General features: G+C 44.3%; 2 long non-coding RNA genes across 2 annotated transcripts; one reads left to right on the forward strand and one right to left on the reverse strand.

Annotated features, from left to right (window-relative positions):
* Positions 1 to 454: 454 nt before the first annotated feature.
* Positions 455 to 9,775, reverse strand: LOC131516069 (uncharacterized). The gene is made up of 4 exons (XR_009263840.1): positions 9,508 to 9,775; positions 6,942 to 7,033; positions 6,378 to 6,514; positions 455 to 1,280 (listed from the first exon to the last, which is right to left on the reverse strand). It is a non-coding gene; the product is annotated as an uncharacterized LOC131516069 (long non-coding RNA).
* On the forward strand, positions 6,508 to 8,865 carry LOC131516070 (uncharacterized). The gene is made up of 2 exons (XR_009263841.1): positions 6,508 to 6,641; positions 8,332 to 8,865. It is a non-coding gene; the product is annotated as an uncharacterized LOC131516070 (long non-coding RNA).
* Positions 9,776 to 20,732: the final 10,957 nt, after the last annotated feature.

The raw sequence follows: 20,732 nt of genomic DNA on the forward strand, positions 1-20,732 counted from the left end.
GACAGAGCATGAACGGGGGAGGGGCAGAGAGAGAGGGAGACACAGAACTGGAAACAGGCTCCAGGCTCCGAGCCATCAGCCCAGAGCCTGACGCGGGGCTCGAACTCACGGACCGCGAGATCGTGACCTGGCTGAAGTCAGACGCCTAACCGACTGCACCACCCAGGCGCCCCCAGGAACTAATATTTTAGACAGCAATACCATGAAAGATGGGAGAGGATGATTCAGAGTGAAAACATTTTAATATCCTAATATTTTCTTGATGGTAACCATGCAGTGTTAATGATTTAAGATAAAAGAAAAGAAACAGAATCTGTAATTTCTTAGATGGTTAGAGGAAACTAAGATGATAAAGAAAACATGATACTCACCATCCCCCCACCCCCATACACCGTCCAAAGGGCCGGAAAGGAAAGGCATAAATAGAAAAAAACACAAAATAAGAATGGTGGAAATGAATTCAAATATATTGGTAATTACAGGCAATGTAAATATTCATGGGATGGAAAAGCACATAGAAGTCAAAACAAACGAACCAGATCTACCTGGGTACCGACAGCAGCCTCAGAAACATTGTACTCGATGCACAATGTGTTAGGATACACACAATTTGGAACCACTTTGTAAAATACAAAGTGACACAAAACAATGTTATTTATTGTTTGTGGATATAAACACACGTAGCAGCACAGTGAATGGAGTAATACATGCCAATTTAGTGACGATCTCAGGAGAAGATGAGAGTGGAGGGATGGGGGAAGGTGAGAGAGTGTCCCTAACTTGATCTGCAATTCATTTTTCCTTAAAAGAACAAGTCCAAAGCAGTCGCGATAAAAAGCTAACGTGGGACATGTGGGTTGTGGAATGTGGGTGTCTGTTTTATTAATTTCTGGACTTCTCTATATATTTAAAGTAACCACTCAAAACCACGAACCCTCTATATTTTATATTTAATTCCATTTTTCTGAGGACATAAAGAAGAAACAGTGCTGCTCTCCTGGAGCTCGTTTAGGTAAAGATGCAGGTTACTCTGTTTCCCTCCCCTCCCAGATTCGTGCTCTGTCCTGCTGAGTCCTCCTTCTGTAAACAGAACTCCACCAACCAGTCTTCCTCCCTCTGCTAACAGTATTTCCTGCTCTTGTCTCAACAGGCCCTGGGGGCGGTGACCGCTTCTCACCTTTGCTGGACTCTGGATGTCTTACCATACCTGGTTTGTTCCCTTGACCCTGCTGGAAACTCGGAGAACAGTACCTTTGTTAAAATGCTTGCATTTTAACCACCTGGGAAGACACAAGAAGACATCGTGAAAAATGAAAAAACAATTCGTTTTTGTTTTTGTTTAGTTTATAGAACTTCTTTGCTGTGGATGAAAAGATTGATAAGGTGACCTTCTCCATGTCCCAGCCTATTTGCACTATCTGAGCACGTGTGGTGGACAACTTCTTGATGAAAAGAGATCACGACTGACATACACGGGGAGAATTGCTCGTGCGCCAAAGATCTTACGATTCCTTGAGTGGTATCAATTGTGTTTTATGAGTTCCTTGTTCATCTACTTAATTAATTTTGATTGAGTGGTGCTCTGCCCCAAGAATTGTGCCAGGTAATGGGGATACATTACAAGCTTCAGTAGACAGGGCAAACCTGAGATGGGGTAAATTCTAACGGAAGCAGAGAGTGCTATGCGGTACCCAGGAGGGTTATCCACCCAAATCCTGCACTGTAAAATATGGTTTCCCAAAGGAAGTAACATCTAATCTGAAACCTGAAGTTTATGCACTAGTGAGCCAGATTATGGACAACAGCCGGTGGGAGGGAATGAGTTTTAGTTTTAAGGTATTCTGGGCAGAGAGAAAAACAACTTGGGCAAAGACCAGCAGGGGATAAAAAGCATTTGGGAAATTAAAAGCATACCTCTTGGGTTAATGTATGGATTGCAGGAGAGGAGGAGAGTTGGGGCAGGAGAGGAATGCAGAGGTCAGATCACAAAAGGTCTTATAAGTATGTTTAAGGATATGAGTGTTATTATGAGGTCAGTGAAAAGCTGTTAAATCTTGTAAAGTGAGTGGTGTATAGCAAAATGATATTTGCATTTAAGAAAGATTTACCCTGAGGATGAACTTGAGATAAGTAAGCGAGATATCTTAGTAGGTTCTCTGGAGTAACCCAGGCCAGAGATGATGAGCTGGGTTTGAGACAGTGAGGCTGGACAGAGTGGCTGCAGCAGAAAGGATGGCTCACGTGGGCCACCTGAACCCATCCTGTCACAACTGCTGTCATTATAGGACAGCCCTGCAAAATGCAAACTGTCCTCTCCTTGTTGGCTTTTAACCAGACTGTGAACGCCCTGCAGGCAGGGAATATTTTGTGTCCATCTCTGTGTCTCTAGGATCTCAGTGATGCTCAGGGAATGAATGTTCTTGAATAAGTGGATCTCGGCAACATCGTATTTTTTGATACAATGGTTACCCTCATGACTTCCAGACCCAACACTGTTAGGAGAGTTCTATAACGATTGTGAAGTCAATGTCTAGGGCTGTTTCAGAGGCACATGAAGGCGTGAGTGCTTTAACTCAGTTCTCTGTGCATATTGAAACGTGCAGGCTGTTTTTCCCTGACTCAGTTCTCTTGTGCCATCTGCTGGGATGAGCATTTCACAGCACACCAAAGCGAGATGGCCAATGAAGACAAGCCGGAAAACTCCGTGGGAGAAGTAGCAGACAAAACCCTGGACAGCCTTACAAGTTAGCCAGAGAAACAAGTCTTGTGCCCACGCAGCAATCCCTGTGCAGTGAACCTTCCCAAGATGTCCTGGGGTGTTTTCCCCAGACAAATATCCCTTTCTACCGGTTTGCATGCAGACGATCTTAACTTTCTGCATTCTTCTTCAGCGTTTGCGACGACTTTACCATACGAGACGTTAGTATTATTACAGGCTTTGAAATGAGGAAAGAGAAGCATGGAGATTGAAATAAAATGCCAGCTCTGAGCTGGCTGGGTGGCCGGTCAGAATAACTTTAAACAAGGGGCCGAGTCAGAACTGAAGCCTGTTTTACTCCCAGGTGCACACTGGACTCACAAAATATCCCAGACAAAATAAGACAGAGGTCAAGAGGGGGCAGAGGTAAGCTGCTTGGTTGCAGCATGGGCAGGGCGGGTCAGGCATGGAGCCGAAAAGTCCTCAGTGCACTTACAATGCCGTTGTTGGTGCAGGGGTTAGAGGGGCCGGGGGAGCAGCGGGAACAATTCTCCTGCGACGTGGGTTCCCCAATGACAGGTCAAGGGCGTGTCCCCAAGGGAACAAAATTTTGTAATTCTATGAAGATTGATAGAGCTTGTGCCTAGGCGGTACCGAAAACCTTTGGGGGACATTGTCAAACAATAGATATTGCTATGGTGGTTGACATGTGTAGTTGAAACAAAGAAACTAGCACACCATCCTCTTCTTGTTGAAACTTAAGTTATTCCTATATAAATATATGCTTGTGTAAACGTACAAATATATTCTTGGTGTCAAAACACCCAGCTCAGGTCATGATCTCATGGTCATGTGATCGAGCCCCTCGTGGGTCTCTGTGCTGAGTATGGAGCCTGCTTGGGATTCTCTCCCTCTCCCTTGGCCCCCCTCCCCTGCGCTCTCTCTCTCTCTCTCTCTCTCTCTCTCTTTAAAATAAATAAAAATAGGGGCGCCTGGGTGGCGCAGTCGGTTAAGCGTCCGACTTCAGCCAGGTCACGATCTCGCGGTCCGTGAGTTTGAGCCCCGCGTCGGGCTCTGGGCTGATGGCTCGGAGCCTGGAGCCTGTTTCCGATTCTGTGTCTCCCTCTCTCTCTGCCCCTCCCCCGTTCATGATCTGTCTCTCTCTGTCCCAAAAATAAATAAAAAAAAAAAAGTTGAAAAAAAATTAAAAAAAAAAAAAAAATAAAATAAATAAAAATAAAAATAAAAATAAAACCCTAAAAAAGAAAAACCCAAACAACCCAAACATTCGGGGAAAGCTCTAATTCTCCTTTACTTTCCCCAGAGGTATAGCAGTCAGTGGTAGGCTTCTAGATCTTGTTCTATGTGTTTACACACACGTGTTTTCCAATGGGAGCATGGAGTATGGTTTAGTGTTTTATCCCCCGTGTGAACGCTATCTTGCTGGACTTCCCTGCCCTGCCTCTCCAACAGAGGGGCTCACGCTCGCTCTTCTGACTCACCGGGACTTGTAGTCTGATTTGCATGAGGCCCCTGCTAGGATCTCCATCTAATTGCCTAATGACAGTCATCCTGGTCCCCTCGGACCAGGCCTCCAGGCTGGGAGGTCTCTGCAGCTCATACCCAGCTTCACAAAGCTTTCTTTCTTTCTTGTATTGCGGTAGAGCATACGTAACGTAAAATCTTACTATTTTAACCACTTTTAAGCGTGCAGTTCAGTGGCATTAAGCACATTTACATTGTGTGTAACTATTAACACCATCTGTCTCCAGAACGTTTCCCAAACTCTGCACCCATTAAACACTAGCTCCCCACTCCCCTTCCCTTAACCCCTGGCAACTATCACTCCACTTTCTGTCTCTATGAAGGGGAGTGATACGGTATTGGTCTGTGTGACTGGCGTATTTAGCTTAGTGTGGCGTCCTCAAGGTTCATCCATGTTGTAGCATGTGTTAGAATTCCTTTCCATTTAAAGGCTGAATAATAGTCCATTTTATGTATACACTACATTTTGTCCACCCATTCATCCACTGATGGACATCTGGGCTGTTTGCTCTTCTTGGCTATTGTGAATAACTCTGCTATGGACACGAGTGTGTGAAGACGTGTTCGATTCCCTGCTTTCAATTCTGGTGGGTAATTGCCCCGAAGTGATGTAATAGCTTTCTGAGCACACCCTAAGCTGTACTTTCCTTCTTCAGATGGATGCCCCCTGTTTTTTAGCTATTTACCGAAGTTACCCACCTACCAGAGACAGTCCTTGCTTTCTAGGACAGCGATGGGTTGAAACATATGTATTTCCAGTTCTAAAGATTTTGAGGCAGGAGAGAGAGAGGCTGTTCTCAAAGTCCTGTACTTCAAGACTCATTCAGGAGATCCCCCTGCCAGGGCACCTGGGTGGCTCAGTCGGTTAAGCCTCTAACTCATTTTTTTTTCTTTAATTTTTCTTTATTTTTGAGAGAGACAGTGTGAACAGGGTAGGGGCAGAGAGAGAGGGGGGGACAGAGGATCTGAAGCAGGCTCCAGGCTCTGAGCTGTCAGCACAGAGCCTGACGCGGGGCTTGAACTCACTAGAGCTCCATCTGACAGTACTGTGAACTTCTTGAGGGGGAAGATTGCCTGTTTTTAATCTTTAGTCTGCTACATTGTATAGAATGGTCAGTGTCTATTTAAAAATGAAAAAAAATTTTTTTTCATTTTATTTATTTTAGATAGAGAGTAGGGGAGAGGGGCAGAAGGAGAAAGAAAGAGAATCTTTAAAAAAATTTTTAAAAAAATGTTTATCTTAGGGAGGGGTAGGGGCAGAGAGAGGGAGACACAGAATCCGAAGCAGGCTCCGGGCTCTGAGCTGTCAGCACAGAGCCCGATGTGGGGCTTGAACTCATGAACTGCCAGATCATGACCTGAGCCAAAGTTGGACACTTAACCAACTGAGCCACCCAGGCGCCCCAAGAAAGAGATAATCTTAAGCAGGTTCCACACTCAGCAGGAGCCTGATGCAGAGCTTGATCCCACGACCCTGGGATCATGGCCTGAGCCAAAATCGAGTCATATACTCAAGGATGGACTGAGCCACTCAGGTGCCCCTACTTAGAATAAAAAAATTAATTACAGATATCTTTACTATTTACACACAGTTAAATTTCTTTTTAATATTTATTTTTGAGAGAGAGAAAGAGAGCGTATACACCTACAAGCAGGGGAGGGGCAGAGAGAGAGGGGGGCAGAGGATCTGAAGCTGGCTCTGTGCTGACAGCAGCGAGTCTGATGCAGGGCTCACGCTCACAAACTGTGAGATCGTGACCTGAGCCGAAGTCAGACACTTAGCCGACTGAGCCACTCAGGCGCCCCGATATTTGTACAGAGTTTAGAAATTCAAACAACAAATGAAAAGTTGATAAACCTTAACCCACCCCTCCCCATCTTGGTACTAATCTCTGGAAGGAAAAAAACTCTGTTTCAGTTTTCAGGTCTCTGAGTATTAATCTGCTTCTCTAGATAATAAACACCCACCACTACACAATCAATCTTACAGAATATTTTCTATTAGTTTTTGCTTTGGTAGAATTTAGTTCTCCTCTCCCATCACCCACCTTTCTGCCTCCATTGGTTGCCACCCTCACCCCTCCCTATCTCTATGCCCATTGGCTTTGCAGACCCTCCCTCCTCTGTGACTCACCCTTTGACTGTGGGCCCAGCCATGTGATATCCTTTGGCTAATGGGATGTTCACAGACACGATGCAGTCAGGGATTAGAGGATTGTTTGTGCGGTGGAATCTGCTCTCTTGTATCTCTGCCGTCACGTGATGAGCCTGCTGGTCTCCAGAGAAGGATAAAAGATGTGGGGCAAAGCTCTTCCAGTGGACTCCTAGACCCACAGAAGGAAGCAACGCTATCTAGCCAGACTGCACCTAGATCAGCTGAACTCCAGCTCATTTGCAGGTGGGCAAGTGGTAATAAATGATTGTTGTATTAAGCTGCTGAGTTTTGGGGTAATTTGTTACTCAGTGATAGCTAACCAATATGCACACCCAACTTCCCTGCCCCACCCTCCTCCTCCTTCTCCTCCTCCTCCTCCGGTTATATCCTCATTTTTGTTCCTCTGGTGTTACCATTTTAACCCTCTTCATTCCATTAGTTGTTGTTGGGATCCCTTCTCTCCCTATTTTGTATGATAACTTTATTCTCACTCCTCTTCCACCCCCGCACCACTTTCCGACTCCTGGTTTCCATCAACTGTACCTTAGTTTTCACACTGGGAGGTTTACATTCATTAACATTTTGTCCATAGCAAAAATTTTGGACACTTGCTGCTTTCTAAGTCCATTATGTTCCTGTGGAGGAAAATGGAGAAAAGATTATTTTAGAGAGCCGATTCACAACTTCTTAGGAACTGGTGTAGTGTGTTTTCCTTCTTTAAAATCAAAGGATCCTGGATTAATATACCTTCAGTCCTGTCAAAGCTCCTGAAGACTGTAATGTAAGGAGAAGGGAAGGGAGGGCTGACTGTCAGAATATTACTGTGCATTGAGTTAGGTTGGGCTATTAGTGAAGATACTAGGAAATAGAGTGTTTCCTGTGTTGACAATACATTTCACTTGTCACACACATTTGTGCTACTAGCAGATGACTAGGTGATAGCAGTTTAATAAAACACCTGGACTTTACAAAGGTCTTTAAAAAAATTTTATTTTAACGTTCATTTATTTTTGAGAGACACAGAGACACAGTGTGAGTAGGGGAGGGGCAGAGAGAGAGGGAGGCATAGAATCCAAGGCAGGCTCCAGCTCTGAGCTGTCAGCACAGAGCCTGACAACAGGGCTCGAACCCACAAACTGTGAGATCATGAGTGGAAGTCAGATGGTTAACTGACTGAGCCACCCAGGCACCCCCAAAGTTCTATTTTAATTAATAAAAATAAATTAAACCAACTTGGGCATTGTGCCCAGGAAATCTGTATGACATATAATTGTAAGAAGAATACTATCTATTGATACCTTTGACCACTGATTTTTACCAGTTACAATGAAAAATTGGAGGTGAAAATGTGTAGATATTTTATAAGATTTGGGCTTGGAGGTGGTGATGTTAGAAACTGGAATTCTCAATCTGTAGGAATGCTATCCTTGGGTTTTTGGAATCTTTTAGATCTTTTCCGACCCCTCCACACCTACGAGGGACAGGGAACGGAATGCGTTGACTTCTGTCCCAGGACATTGGCTCCTTTTATTTTCCTCATATCCTCTGGAATCATGAAGAGAGCACCGGTTGGGGGTTAGGCAGTTTTAGGTCAGAACAGCTGTGTTACCACATGTTGGCACGTGTAAACGTGGGCAAGTGCCTTAACTTCTCTTAATTTACAGTTTCCTCAACTGATGAAAAGAAATGCAAACCTTCTAAGTCGTGCTGTGAAGAGTAAATAAGCTAAGGTATACAAAGCGCTTCACATTCCTGAATCAAAGAGGATACACAACAAAAGGTAGCTGCCTTTGTTATCATCCTTATTCATCAGCTTGAGACACAGATTTCTTTTAATATTTAACTGAAGTCATTCTATTATCCTGGACTGCTTACAGTGAGAATGTATCTTTTCTTTTCCTGCTATCCTCTTTCCTGTGATAACTCCCACCAGAGGTACTCCAAGATTCCTGGATACTATCGTCTTCAGCAGAGAAAACCCGGAAAACCATGGTGTTCAGGATTTTTGACTGTCGTTGCTGGTCCTGCCACATGGTGTCGCTGTTGAGACAGACAACCTTGCCCCGCTTGCCATCCTCCTGGCCCAAGCCCAGCGACCTTAGGGGAAAGAGGCAGGCACCTGTGTGGAACTATGGAACGCAGTGATCTGAGAACAGCTGCTGTACCCTATTTCAGCATCCTGGAGAGATCACCTCTACTTAGGTACCTGTGTTGGAAGCAAAGCTGTAGGGCTATCACGTGTGCAAGAGGCAACTTGACCCCCACACATGCTGCCCGTGGCTGGGGCTCAGTCCTGCTGCCTCCCTTACGTCTCAGATCTTTCAGAGATACATCTGGAAGCTCCGTGATAGGTAGCTTCTTTGCATGTGGATGGTTACCACCATGCTCAAGTAATTAGCATCTTCCCCCTGGCAGTATTGACTAGCCGGTTCCTGCTACAAAGATGCCCTTGTAGGAGAGCTGCTGTGACAAAAAGTTGGAAAACCCATCCTTCTGGGGGCACATCTCTGCACAGATGAATTCCTTGGGCCCAGCTGCCTCTGCCCACACTCATGCGAATAGGCTGCAACCAGGAGACAGACAGCGCTGAAGAAACGGTGGATTCATATCAGCAGCTGACTCCTGTCACTACAGCCAGACCTCGGGTCCTTAAAAGTAAAGAGGGTGCCTGCCGTGGGAAGGATGCTCACGAAGAGATACCCAACATAAACCTCTAATCCAGAGAGCAAGTTGCCAGCTTAGAGGTACAATATGAGTCCATTTTCCCTATTTTTTCTTTTATACTTTTCTATTGCCTGAATTTATTTTAACAACGTGTATGCATCACTTTTGTATGTAGTAAAAATGATGAAGATTAAAAAACATACCCTATTCTGCTGGCATACTGGTCAGGAACAGAGCCTTCGACTGAAGGAACAAGTATGGGGATACTGTGGGGATTGCTTTTGGAGAAATTGGAAAACCTGTATTATCAAAATAATTTTCGAAGTGGTGAACACAGAACAAAATCCATAAGGAAATGTAAAAGTATGTCGTGAGCTGGCCCTATTCTTCCTTAAAAGGGTTCTAGAAAGATCAAAACAATATCGAGTTGTTAGGTCCACCATACCTTATGGACAACAGCAGAATCAGGTGAGAGCACATAGTGTTTCTGCTTATGTTGAGCCAAGAGAAATTCCTTTGCCTCCTTTGCAGGTAGGGTTCCTTTTTCTGTTCTTCCTTTTGATCAAGTGGCTGGTGACTATATCCTCTCCATTTGATTATGCCTCCGTGATGTGTAGCGTCTAAGTAGCATCCGTTATTCACTTAGGGATTAGAAACCAAGGAAATGAGAGAAAATGATATTTAGCGGCTACTACAATGTATTGAGCAGTGACTCAAAAGTACTGTGATGTTACTGCCCTTATGGTCTAATGGCCTTGGCTCCACGAAAGGTTAAGAGAAAATCCAAAGATGCTGGTCTTTTTATCCCCCCAGTTCATTTTTAAAAATAGGCTTAATTTTTTGTGAGCAGTTTTAGATTCATAGGAAAACAGAGGAAGGTCCAGAAAGTTCCCATGTACTTTTACCCCCATATTTGCATAGCTCCCCTATTATCAACATCTCCCACCAGAGGTACAATTGATGAACTTACATTGGACACATTACTATCACCCAAGGTCCATAGTTTACATTAGGGTTCACTCTGGGTGTTGGACATTTTGTGGGTTTGGGCGTGTGTATAATGAGATGTATCTACCACGATAGTATATACAGAGTAGTTTCACAGCCCTAAGAATCCTTTGTCCTCTGCCTTTTATCCCATCCTCCCCCTTAAGCCCTGGAAACCACTGATACTTCTACTGTCTCTATAGCTTTGCCTTTTCCAGGATGTCATATTGTTGGAATCATGCAATAAATAGATCTTTTCAGACTGGCTCCTTTCACTTACTGATATGCACTGATGTTTCCTCCATGTTTTTTCATGGCTTGATAGCTCATATCTTTCTTATTGCTGAACAATTTTCCATTGTCTGGATGCACCACAGTTTATTTACTGGGTCGCCAGCAAAAGGACTCCTTGGTTGCTTCCAAGAGTTGGCAATTATGAATAAAGCTGCTATAAACATCTGTGTGAGGGTTTTTGTATGAATGTGTTTTCAGCTCCTTTTGATAAATACCAAGGAGTAGATGCTAGCTTTATGAAGACACTTGGCCTTCGGCTCCTGCGTCTGTGAACCTGAGGACTACAAATATATATATATATATATACATACTTCTTTATGACACAGGGGGAATTCAAATTCACTCAAATATAAAGTCTCTTTTAGCTGCATATGTTTTCTATATTAATTAGGGTGGTATTAGCTTCTGGATCAGATTGACACCAATTCTCAATGGATAAACACAATAAAATATATATTTCTCAGTTCCCAATCCAAACTGGCTGGAAGGCTTTCCATGTGGCAATTCAGGAACCAGTCTCCTTCTATCTTGTGACTCTGCCCTCCACTACATGTACAGGGTTCTTTTCATTCAGTCAATGGTATGGGGAGTGGGATTTTGCGGAAGACACACGTATTTCTTTCTTTGTTTTAATGTGTGTTTATTTTTGAGGGAGAGAGAGACAGAGAGCAAGCAGGGAAGGGGCAGAGAGAGAGGGAGACACAGAATCTGAAGCAGGCTCCAGGCTCTGAGCTGTCAGCACAGAGCCCGACGCGGGGCTCGAACACACGAACCGTGAGATCATGACCTGAGCTAAAGTTGGAAGCTTAACTGACTGGGCCACCCAGGTGCCCCAAGACATGTGTATTTCTTAATTGCTTTGGCCTGCATGAGACAACATCACTTCTGTTCACATCTCCTTGGTGAGCACTAGTCCTGCCCAGAAGCTGGGCCTGGGGAATATAGTGCTTACTGGGAGTCACTTCTCCTCAACAGTTCTACTCCATGGAGGGGTCATGCATCTTTGATGGTCACTCAATCATTTCTTTCTTTTTTTTAATTAAATTTTTTAATGTTTATTTATTTTTGAGAGAGAGAGAGAGAGAGAATGAGCGGGGGGCAGGAGCAGAGAGAGAGGGATACACAGAGTCAGAAGCAGGATATCCAGGTTCTGATCTGTCAGCACAGGCCCTGATGTGGGTCTTGAACTCATGAACTTCAAGATCATGACCTGAATCGAAGTCGGATCCTTAACTGACCAAGCCAGTCAGGTGCCCCACTCAATCATTTCTACCACAGGTACAGCCATGACTCAAGGAAATGGTTTTTGAATTCTGGAAAAATCTCATCAAAGTCACTTTTCAACTAGCAATCAGTGGTAAGGAAGAGAATTCATTGGGAGTGAACTCAGAAGGTCAAGATTCAAATCAGGCATACTGGAGCTTTCTGCTTGAACTTGCACAAACCATTGATTGACAGACATATCTCCTCAGGACAGCGGTCCAATACCACATGGAGGCATACCTATCTATCAACACGTTCTTTGGAGGGGTCAAAATCCTCCACAGATTGTGACCACTGTCAAACGTAATAGTATTTCCAAATATTATTCGGATAATTGAACGTGCTTTTGTGTAAGAAGTAGCTACCCCTCGAAAACACTGGCATTGGAATTTTGTTAAACTTTGATGTTGAAATTTTTAATTGGTTCAGCCATTTGGAGGACAAATTGGTATTGTATCTTAAAGTTGAAGATGAGGGCATTCTGTGACCCAGCAATTCCGTCAGTACCGTTGGTAAGGATTTATTTCCGTCAGCAACCCCGGACCACTAAATAGTGCCAACAGCTGCATATATAAATGACCCCCAATGGTTTCATTTTTCTACAAGATGACATCTGAAGAGCAGGAAAAAATTGACTGTTCTTATGAGACAAAAATCCATGCTTTTGGAGTGCCACTGTCAGTAGCTAAAAATGCCATTGGCAGCAAGTTTCTAAATGGTGTCTGCCTATTTGAGATTCTGAATTTGAACAGGGAACGATATCTGTGCCAAGAAGAATCAATGAAGTATTATTTTTTACAGGTGCATGGGCAGGTATGGGAGAAGGTATCTAAACTTTGCAGTAATGTTTTAACTGGTTAAAGAAAAATTTTAAAGACTTTTGTTTTTAAGTCATCTCTACATCCAACATGGGGCCCAAACTCACAACCCCTAGATCGTGAGTTGCACGCTCTACTGACTGAGCCAGCCAGGCGCCCCGTAGTTTTTAAAAAATTAATACAAGTATTGATTCAGGGAGAATGGAGACATGATAGAATTTATCTGTTGTAGGAAAAGTAGGGATTTATAGATAATAATTTGCTTGGCAGACCGACTACTCAAGCGACACGGTGGGGGCAAGGCAGGATCACAGGAGTGGCACATATAGAAAATTTTCTTTTATGTGGTGACTTAGCTGAGGACCTATTCTCTTCAGAAGGTGTTGGAAATATAAAATGTAGATAAAATGAAACAGGCCTCTCAGCAAAAGACATGTCCAACTTCATGGGCTAAAGCTCACACCTCTTACTTACCATGGCTTCCTTGCTGTATCACTTAGACCTTGTTTAATTTAATTTTGTGTTTCTGTCTAGTAAGCTTGGCTTGCTGTTTCTTCCCTTAAGCAGCAATGTGAGAAGTAACAAATTAGAAATGCATAGCATGTGTGTGTGTGTGTGTGTGTGTGTGTGTGTATTCACCTAGCACAGTGGTTTGTAACTGGCGATAATTTTGCCTCTCCCCCTCACTAGGGGACATTTGGCGATGTCTGGAGACATTTTTGATCATCATGACTGGGGAGGAAGGGACAGCTGTTATTGGCATCTATAAGATGATAAACATCTTGAGATACAGCCCCCTCCTCCAACATGAACAAGAATTATCTGCCCTAAGTGTCAATAGCCCTGCCCTCGAAGCTGGCATTAAGGGCATCAGCAAAATGTGTGTGGCAACTTACAACCTAACAGTGAGGAAGGAGGCAGGGAAATGATGAAAACAGGCAAATAAGTTTTAAAAAATTAAATTTACAAAAGCATGCCAGTGTGGCGTGGTTTAGCGTGGAGGCAAAGGACTCTGTGCATGTCAATAACTCCCGAGGCTATCTCTGTATCAGAGCACTGAGTGATGACGGCCGTTCAAATAATGCTAATATATTCAGTTTAATAAAATAAGTGGGAGATCTTTATTACCCGCAGCTGGGTGGAAATGCAGATGGCACAGATCAACACCAGTCATGAAGACCCACCTCTGAACTCGGCCTGGAGCTTGGGGATTCCTACCCGGTGTGCTGGAGGCAGAATTTGTGTGGGAAAGTACGTGCATTTAGGTGAGCCAGCCCTGTCACCGTTCGTGGACAAATTTTAAGTCTCCCGAGTCTCCATAGGGGAATAAAACATCTACCATGCTGAGTGATGTGGAGATTAAATAAAAATATTTTTTAATACATTTTTTTAATGTTTGTTTTTGAGAGAGACAGAGTGCGAGCGGGGAAGGGGCAAAGAGAGAGGGAGACACAGGATCTGAAGCAGGCTCCAGGCTGTGAGCTGTCAGCACAGAGCCCGACAAGGGGCTCGAACTCACACACAGCAAGATCATGACCTGAGCCAAAGTCAGGTGCTTAACCTACTGAGCCACCCAGGAGCCCCTAAATAAAAATGTTTGTAAAGTACCTGATGCATAGAAGGCATTTAATAAATGATAGTTCTGATTACAATAGACATGATTAAGAAATTAATTTATAACAAATGCTATTTCTACTTATTTAGATGATAGACTTTTATAATAAATGATAAATAAAAGACTTTTTATGCATAATCTGATGTCCTGAGGTCTAGACATTCGGGTATCTTGGCACTTGGCAGATAAAAGGCAGTTGACACAATGTCACCGACCTACTACTCTCTGGTGGCCAAGCTCACTCATCCATTCATAGACAGGAGCGATGAGTTCCTGGAGCAGAGTACCTCCAGTCCAGGAAGGCCTCCAGGATTGGAAGAGGAGAAAGAAGGAGAGCCTAACAGAAACTTCATCTGACGTTGAACCACTGATAGCATTACGCTATTGCTGAATGTCTGCAAGCCAACAGCCAGCTCAGTGCTGGAGTGACCATTGGTCTTGGCTGTTGTCACTCATTCATGCTGGGAAGCCCAGGAGCTCCTCAGGATTTGTACATTGTATTAAATTCTTTTTCCTTCTTTTTTTTTTTTAGAGAGAGAGAGAGCATGAGAGAGGGAGGGGGCAGAAGGACAGAGGGAGAGAGAATCTTAAGCAGGCTCCACGCTCAGTGCAAAGCCTGATAAGGGACTTGATCCCATGAACCATGAGATCGTGACCTGAGCCGAAATGAAGAGCAGGACTCTTAACCGACTGAGCCACCCAGGCGCCCCTGTACTAAATTATTTCTATCAGGAAAGCCCCACATCAATGAAGCAGTCATGCATCCAGGACATATTTAAGGACATCAGTGACTGTCCCTCCGTTAACCCTCAGGCCAGCATCCTGACGTTTTTGTCGCTTACTAACTTACCTTGGTTAAACAACTTGGGGCTTCTACAGAAGCAAGTTACTTTATCTCCTTAAGCCTCAGTTTCTTCACGTGTAGAATGGGAGCATAAGAACTCCTACTGTTTAATACATCTCAAACATATTATTACATAAAAATTAAATGCATGTATTCAATAAATATTAAATATGTTATTACATAAAACAATGTCAGGAAGCACTTAACTCAGAGTTGGCATAAGAACTCCAAATGGTAACTGCTCTTTTTATTATTAATTATTATCACTCTTGGGATGGATTTGGATGGCCCTGATAATCTTGGTCCTAAAGTGCCACTGCTTTTAAGGGTAGTTCGTCTATTGGATTTACAGTAGTTTTATGTTAACTTTTTTGTTGTCGTTAAAAGCAGGCTTCATGCCCAGCGTGGAGCCCGATGAGGGACTTGAACTCATGACCCTGAGATCAAGACCTGAGCTCAAGACCTGAGCTGAGATCAAGAGTCAGATGCTTAACTGACTGAGCCACCCAGACACCCCTTATGTTAACTTTTAAAGATTGAATAAATAGGGGTGCCTGGGTGGTTCAGTCAGTTAAGCATCCGACTTCAGCTCAGGTCATGATCTCGCGGTCTGTGAGTTCGAGCCCTGTGTCGGGCTCTGTGCTGACGACTCAGAGCCTGGAGCCTGCTTCAGATTCTGTGTCTCCCCCTCTCTTGGCCCCTCCCCTGCTCATGCTCTCTTTTTTTTTTTTAATTCTTTTTTTTAACGTTTATTTATTTTTGAGACAGAGAGAGACAGAGCATGAACGGGGGAGGGTCACAGAGAGAGGGAGACACAGAATCTGAAACAGGCTCCAGGCTCTGAGCTGTCAGCACAGAGCCCGACGCGGGGCTCGAACCCACGGACAGTGAGATCGTAACCTGAGCCGAAGTCGGACGCTTAACCGACTGAGCCACCCAGGCGCCCCTCTCTGTCTTAAAAATAAATAAAACCATTAAAAAAAAAAAGATTGAATAAATTTTGTTTTGGATACGGAATAAACAAGTTTTGTGGGGTTTTTTTTTTTGGAAAAATCTAAAATAATACAATCATTTTTTTGTCATGGTTACTATATGGAAAGTAATATAATTAGTAAGAGGAAACTGCTGTTGAAATTACAATCTCCTCATTTTTTACCCTTTTACCCTTTCACGTGTGTGCAAGGAATATGTTTTGCCATATCCCGAGCGTTATTTCAAATATTCTGGATTACCATTTTTTCTCCCTGTATTATTGTGTTTTAGGAGCTAATGAACCACATGGGTTGTCATCAGCTTGAGCCTGGTGTCCACTGTGGGAACTTCCTGGCTCTGCTCCTGTAACATTTTGTTTTTGAAGACGTCCATGTATGTAAAGGATGGGACTTGTCTTACTTGGGACGAACTTCCATTTCTTATTGTCTGAGCGGATAAAGGTGAAGAGCAGATCTGTAGGTGGGGAATCACTTTAAATACTGGTTTGCTTTGGGGCTTAGACCTGGATCGTCTTCTCTTTTAATGCCAACTTGCCAAGTGATTTTGCCCTGTTTGCTGGTTTTGAATACCACAAGCATATGCTGAGATGCTCAGCATATAGCAGCAGCCCAGACCTCACCCCTGAGGCCAGTCTTGTCCATCCAGATGCCTACTTGACATCTCCCCTTGGCAGTCTAGTGGGTAATCCAAGTTGACAATGCAGATCCGACCCTCACAAAGCCCACTTCTTCTAAGGCTGTAACTGGCCCCACACCAGGAATGAATTGGCTGATCTTTGTTTCCATCCCTGAGGGGGGTCTCTAAATCCTTCGACTTACCCAAGTGATAGCTGTGTCTTCCTTGATCATGGGGGGCCCCTCAGAGCGCACCTGAGCTAATGAGGTGACTCAGGACAGGGGCTGGCCCTGCCAGAAATATCAACCCCCCACCATGTGGGGGTGCCTGGGTGGCTCAGTCAGTTGAGCATATGATGATTCTTAGTTTCGGCTCAGGTCATGATCTCGCGGTTTGTGGGATTGAGCCCTGTGCAATCAGCACAGAGCCTGCTTGGGATTCTGTCTCTCTCTGTCTCTCTTTCTTCTCTCTCTCTGACTCTTCCCCCAACTCACACGCTCTGTCTCTCACTCAAAAAAACCCAGCAACAACAACAAGAACAAATGAACATGAAAAAAATATCAAGAGATATTTGATATGTCTTGTGGAGATTTGGGGTTTTGAGCCAGCTGCTATCCGTCTGACCCTCGAAGGAGAAGGGGAGTTAGAGACTGAATGTAATTCTGTGGCCAATGATTCAATCAATTGTGCTTATGTAAGGAACCCCCAGTAAAAACTCTGGACACCAGGGTTGAGTGGGCTTCCTGATTAGTGACATGCATTGATGTGTCAGGAGGGTGACCGGTCCTAAGGACACAGAAGCTTCAAGTTAGGGACCCTCCCAGACATTGCCCTAGGTGTCTCTTCATCGGGCTGGTGTTGATGTGCATCTTGTATGATAAAATGAAGTATAGTGTTTTCCTGAGTTCTGTGCGTTTTTCTAGCCAATGACTGAACCTGAAGGATACTGAGAACTTCCAAGCAGACAGCAGCCAGTTTGTCAAGAAGTGGGGAGTGGGGTCTGCAGCGCAGGGACTCTTGTGGAGGGTCGTGCTGTAAACCCACGCGATCTGACCTCACTCCAGGTGCTTGGTGTTAGAATGCGTTGCACCACCCGCCTTGTTAAGGCTTCAGAGTGAGGAGTCGCACATCATTTCCATCTTCCCCTCACCATCCACATCCAATCTACCAGCAGTTCTGTTGTTTCTGCTGCTTGCCGTCTCGGCCACCACCTTCCCATTCAAGCCATCGCTTCTGACCCAAATATTGCCACAGCCTCCTCATTGGTTCTACTCCTTCCAAAGTTGCCCCCTGCAGTCCACTCTCCACTCTCTTCCACTTTAATCAGGGAGACCTTTTAGAAATGCAAATCAGTTAAGGATGTGCCCCTGAAAAAGGCTCCCACACTTTCCCCTCACACCTAGAATAAAATTCAAGTTCCTTCCCAAGACACACAAGGTCCTGCGAGGACTTGTATCTGTGTGTTTACCCAACCTCGACCCCCACCTTCCATCACTGTGCATCGTCCCCATGGGCATCCTTTCTGATCCATTAACACAGTGATACCCAATCTAATTCCACTTCAAAATCACCAGAGCACTTAGAAAAAATATCTGGCACTAGAGTGAAGCCTGGGCATCAGTATTTTTTAAGAAGCCCTCCAGGTTCTTCTAAGGGGCAGCTAAGGTTGATAACCAGAGAATTAATACAAGGAGCTCTTTGCTGCCTCTGGGCCTTTGTCTTTGCTGTTTCCTCCTCCTGGAGTGCTGTTCCCAGCTCTTGAAATTGCCAGGTGTCAGTTCAAACATCACCTCGTCCAAGGAGACTACTTAAAGTGGCTCCCTCTGTTTTCCTCTTTCTCATACTCTGTTTACTTGGTAATATTTATCTTAATCCGTAAATATCTTGTTTATTTAGGTTCTGTATCTGCCTCTCCCATTAGAACACACCATCATGAAGACAGGAATCTTGTTTATTGCTATATCCTCAGTGCCTGGCCCAATGCTTGGCATACAGATGCTCACTAAATACTTTTTAAGTGTTTCTTAAACAAGTGATTGGTTGATGCATAACCGAAAAAATTGATTAGGTAATGTTCTATATGGAAAAATAGTATTCAGTGATGGGGCACCTGGGTGCCTCAGTCGGTTCAGCATCTGACTTCGGCTCAGGTCATGATCTCACAGTTCGTGGGTTTGAGCCCCATGTTGGGCTCTGTGCTGACAGCTCAGAGCCTGGAGCCTGCTTCGGATTCTGTGTCTCCATCTCTGTTTGCCCCTCCCCTGCTCGTGCTCTGTCTGTCTCTCTCTCTCTCTCAAAAAGTAAATAAACATTAAAAAAACAATAAAAAAAAAGAAAAACAGTACTCAGTGAATTAATAGCTTTTTTTGTCCTTTATGTAACATATTGATATCTATATCTCTATTTCTATATCTTTATACACACATATATGTACATATGAATATGTATATAAATACACATACATACTTATACATAATATATGTATGTTATATATACAGGTTTTTTTCTAGAAAGGGTAGTTCTTTTAAGAATATATGCCTGGGGCACCTGGGTGGCGCAGTCGGTTAAGCGTCCGACTTCAGCCAGGTCACGATCTCGCGGTCCGTGAGTTCGAGCCCCGCGTCAGGCTCTGGGCTGATGGCTCGGAGCCTGGAGCCTGTTTCTGATTCTGTGTCTCCCTCTCTCTCTGCCCCTCCCCTGTTCATGCTCTGTCTCTCTCTGTCCCAAAAACAAAAAAAAAAACGTTGAAAAAAAAAAAAAGAATATATGCCTGACAGGGGCACCTGGGTGGTTCAGTCAGTTAAGCATCTGACTTTGGCTCAGGTCATGAACTCAGAGTTCATGAGTTCAAGCCCCGCATTGGGCTCTATGCTGACAGCTCAGAGCCTGGAGCCTGCTTCAGATTCTGTGTCTCCCTCTCTCTCTCTGTCCCTCCCCTGCTCATGCTCTGTCTCTCTCAAAAATAAATAAACGTTAAACAAAGTTAAAAAAAAAAAAGAATATCTGCCTGAGAGCATGAAAATGTGCAGGACGTGAGTCCCATGAGCCCTAAATAGCCCTGGAACATTGTGGTTTGGGCTATCAAATTGGAGATTCTTCTAGTTGGGACCCCAGACTCAAAGCCTTCATGGGACATGCGCTCAGTCTAACCAGTTCCTGGTCATCACTCAGGCCCCAGCTCCAAGGCCACCCCCTGGCCCCAGGGCAGAAATGCCTTGTTGTGGCAATCACTGCAGGGGGTTCAATGTGCTTGCTTCTTTGCTGGATCCCTCAGCGGTCTGTCTTTCAAGGACTGTGTCCTGCGTCCATTCTCTGCGAGTCCCTTGCACAGTGCCTGGCACACACCCAGAGCTTGGAATGTGCCATGGATGTGCGGGAGCAAATGGCAGTAACGGGCAGTAACAGGGACATTCAGCTGGGCTCGGACCCCAGATGTCACCTTAACTGCTCTGTCCCCCTGGACAGAACCTCTGCCCCTTCATCTGTCAAATAGGGAAAAGAGTATCTGCTTTCAAGCGTTTTGGGGATGGCCAAACTTGTACTGGGAAATAGGTTTAAAGGCAAGGTTCATTACATTGATATGATATGATATGATATGATATGATATGATATGATATGATATGATATATTAATTTTATTTTATTGGCTTCCCTAATAATTTTTCAAAGCTGAGCCCAGACCCACCGTTTCAGACTCATGGAGGAACACAGCCGTTGTGTGCATGCCCCTCCATGGTTCTTTTGCTCTGTAGCATTTTCCCAAGTGTCTGCACCTGTTAGGGCTCCGAGTTATGCACATTCCATGGAGACCAAGCCCCTTCCTGGGTCCATGGCTTCGTGGAGACCCAGAGGATGAATTAGCATCTGTGACAAGCAAACAGGAAACACATGCTGGGGTCTCTGCGTTACTTTTCTTTTCTGGTCATTTGCACGGGAAAGTTGTGAGTCAGAATGTTAAATCTGGGAAACGGACACTGACGAATGCAATGAACAATTTTCAATCCGACTATCAGCATCACTGAATTTACCGGTGAGGCCTCGCTGCTGGAGTGAAGAGGTTGTGGCCCAAACTTTCCTTTTTTAGTCTTTGAAATCTTTAGTTCATTTACAACCCAGGAGCTCCAGGCACAGGGGGGTCATTGAGGGAAATGTAACTCTTTAGATGAGATACAATTTCATAATAAGTTCTGAAGGCTCATTTTGACATACTCTCTCTCTCTCTTGCTTTCTGTGATCTTTGAG

The sequence above is a fragment of the Neofelis nebulosa genome, chromosome 7 (assembly GCF_028018385.1).
Source record: "Neofelis nebulosa isolate mNeoNeb1 chromosome 7, mNeoNeb1.pri, whole genome shotgun sequence".
Taxonomy (NCBI): Eukaryota; Metazoa; Chordata; class Mammalia; order Carnivora; family Felidae; genus Neofelis; species Neofelis nebulosa.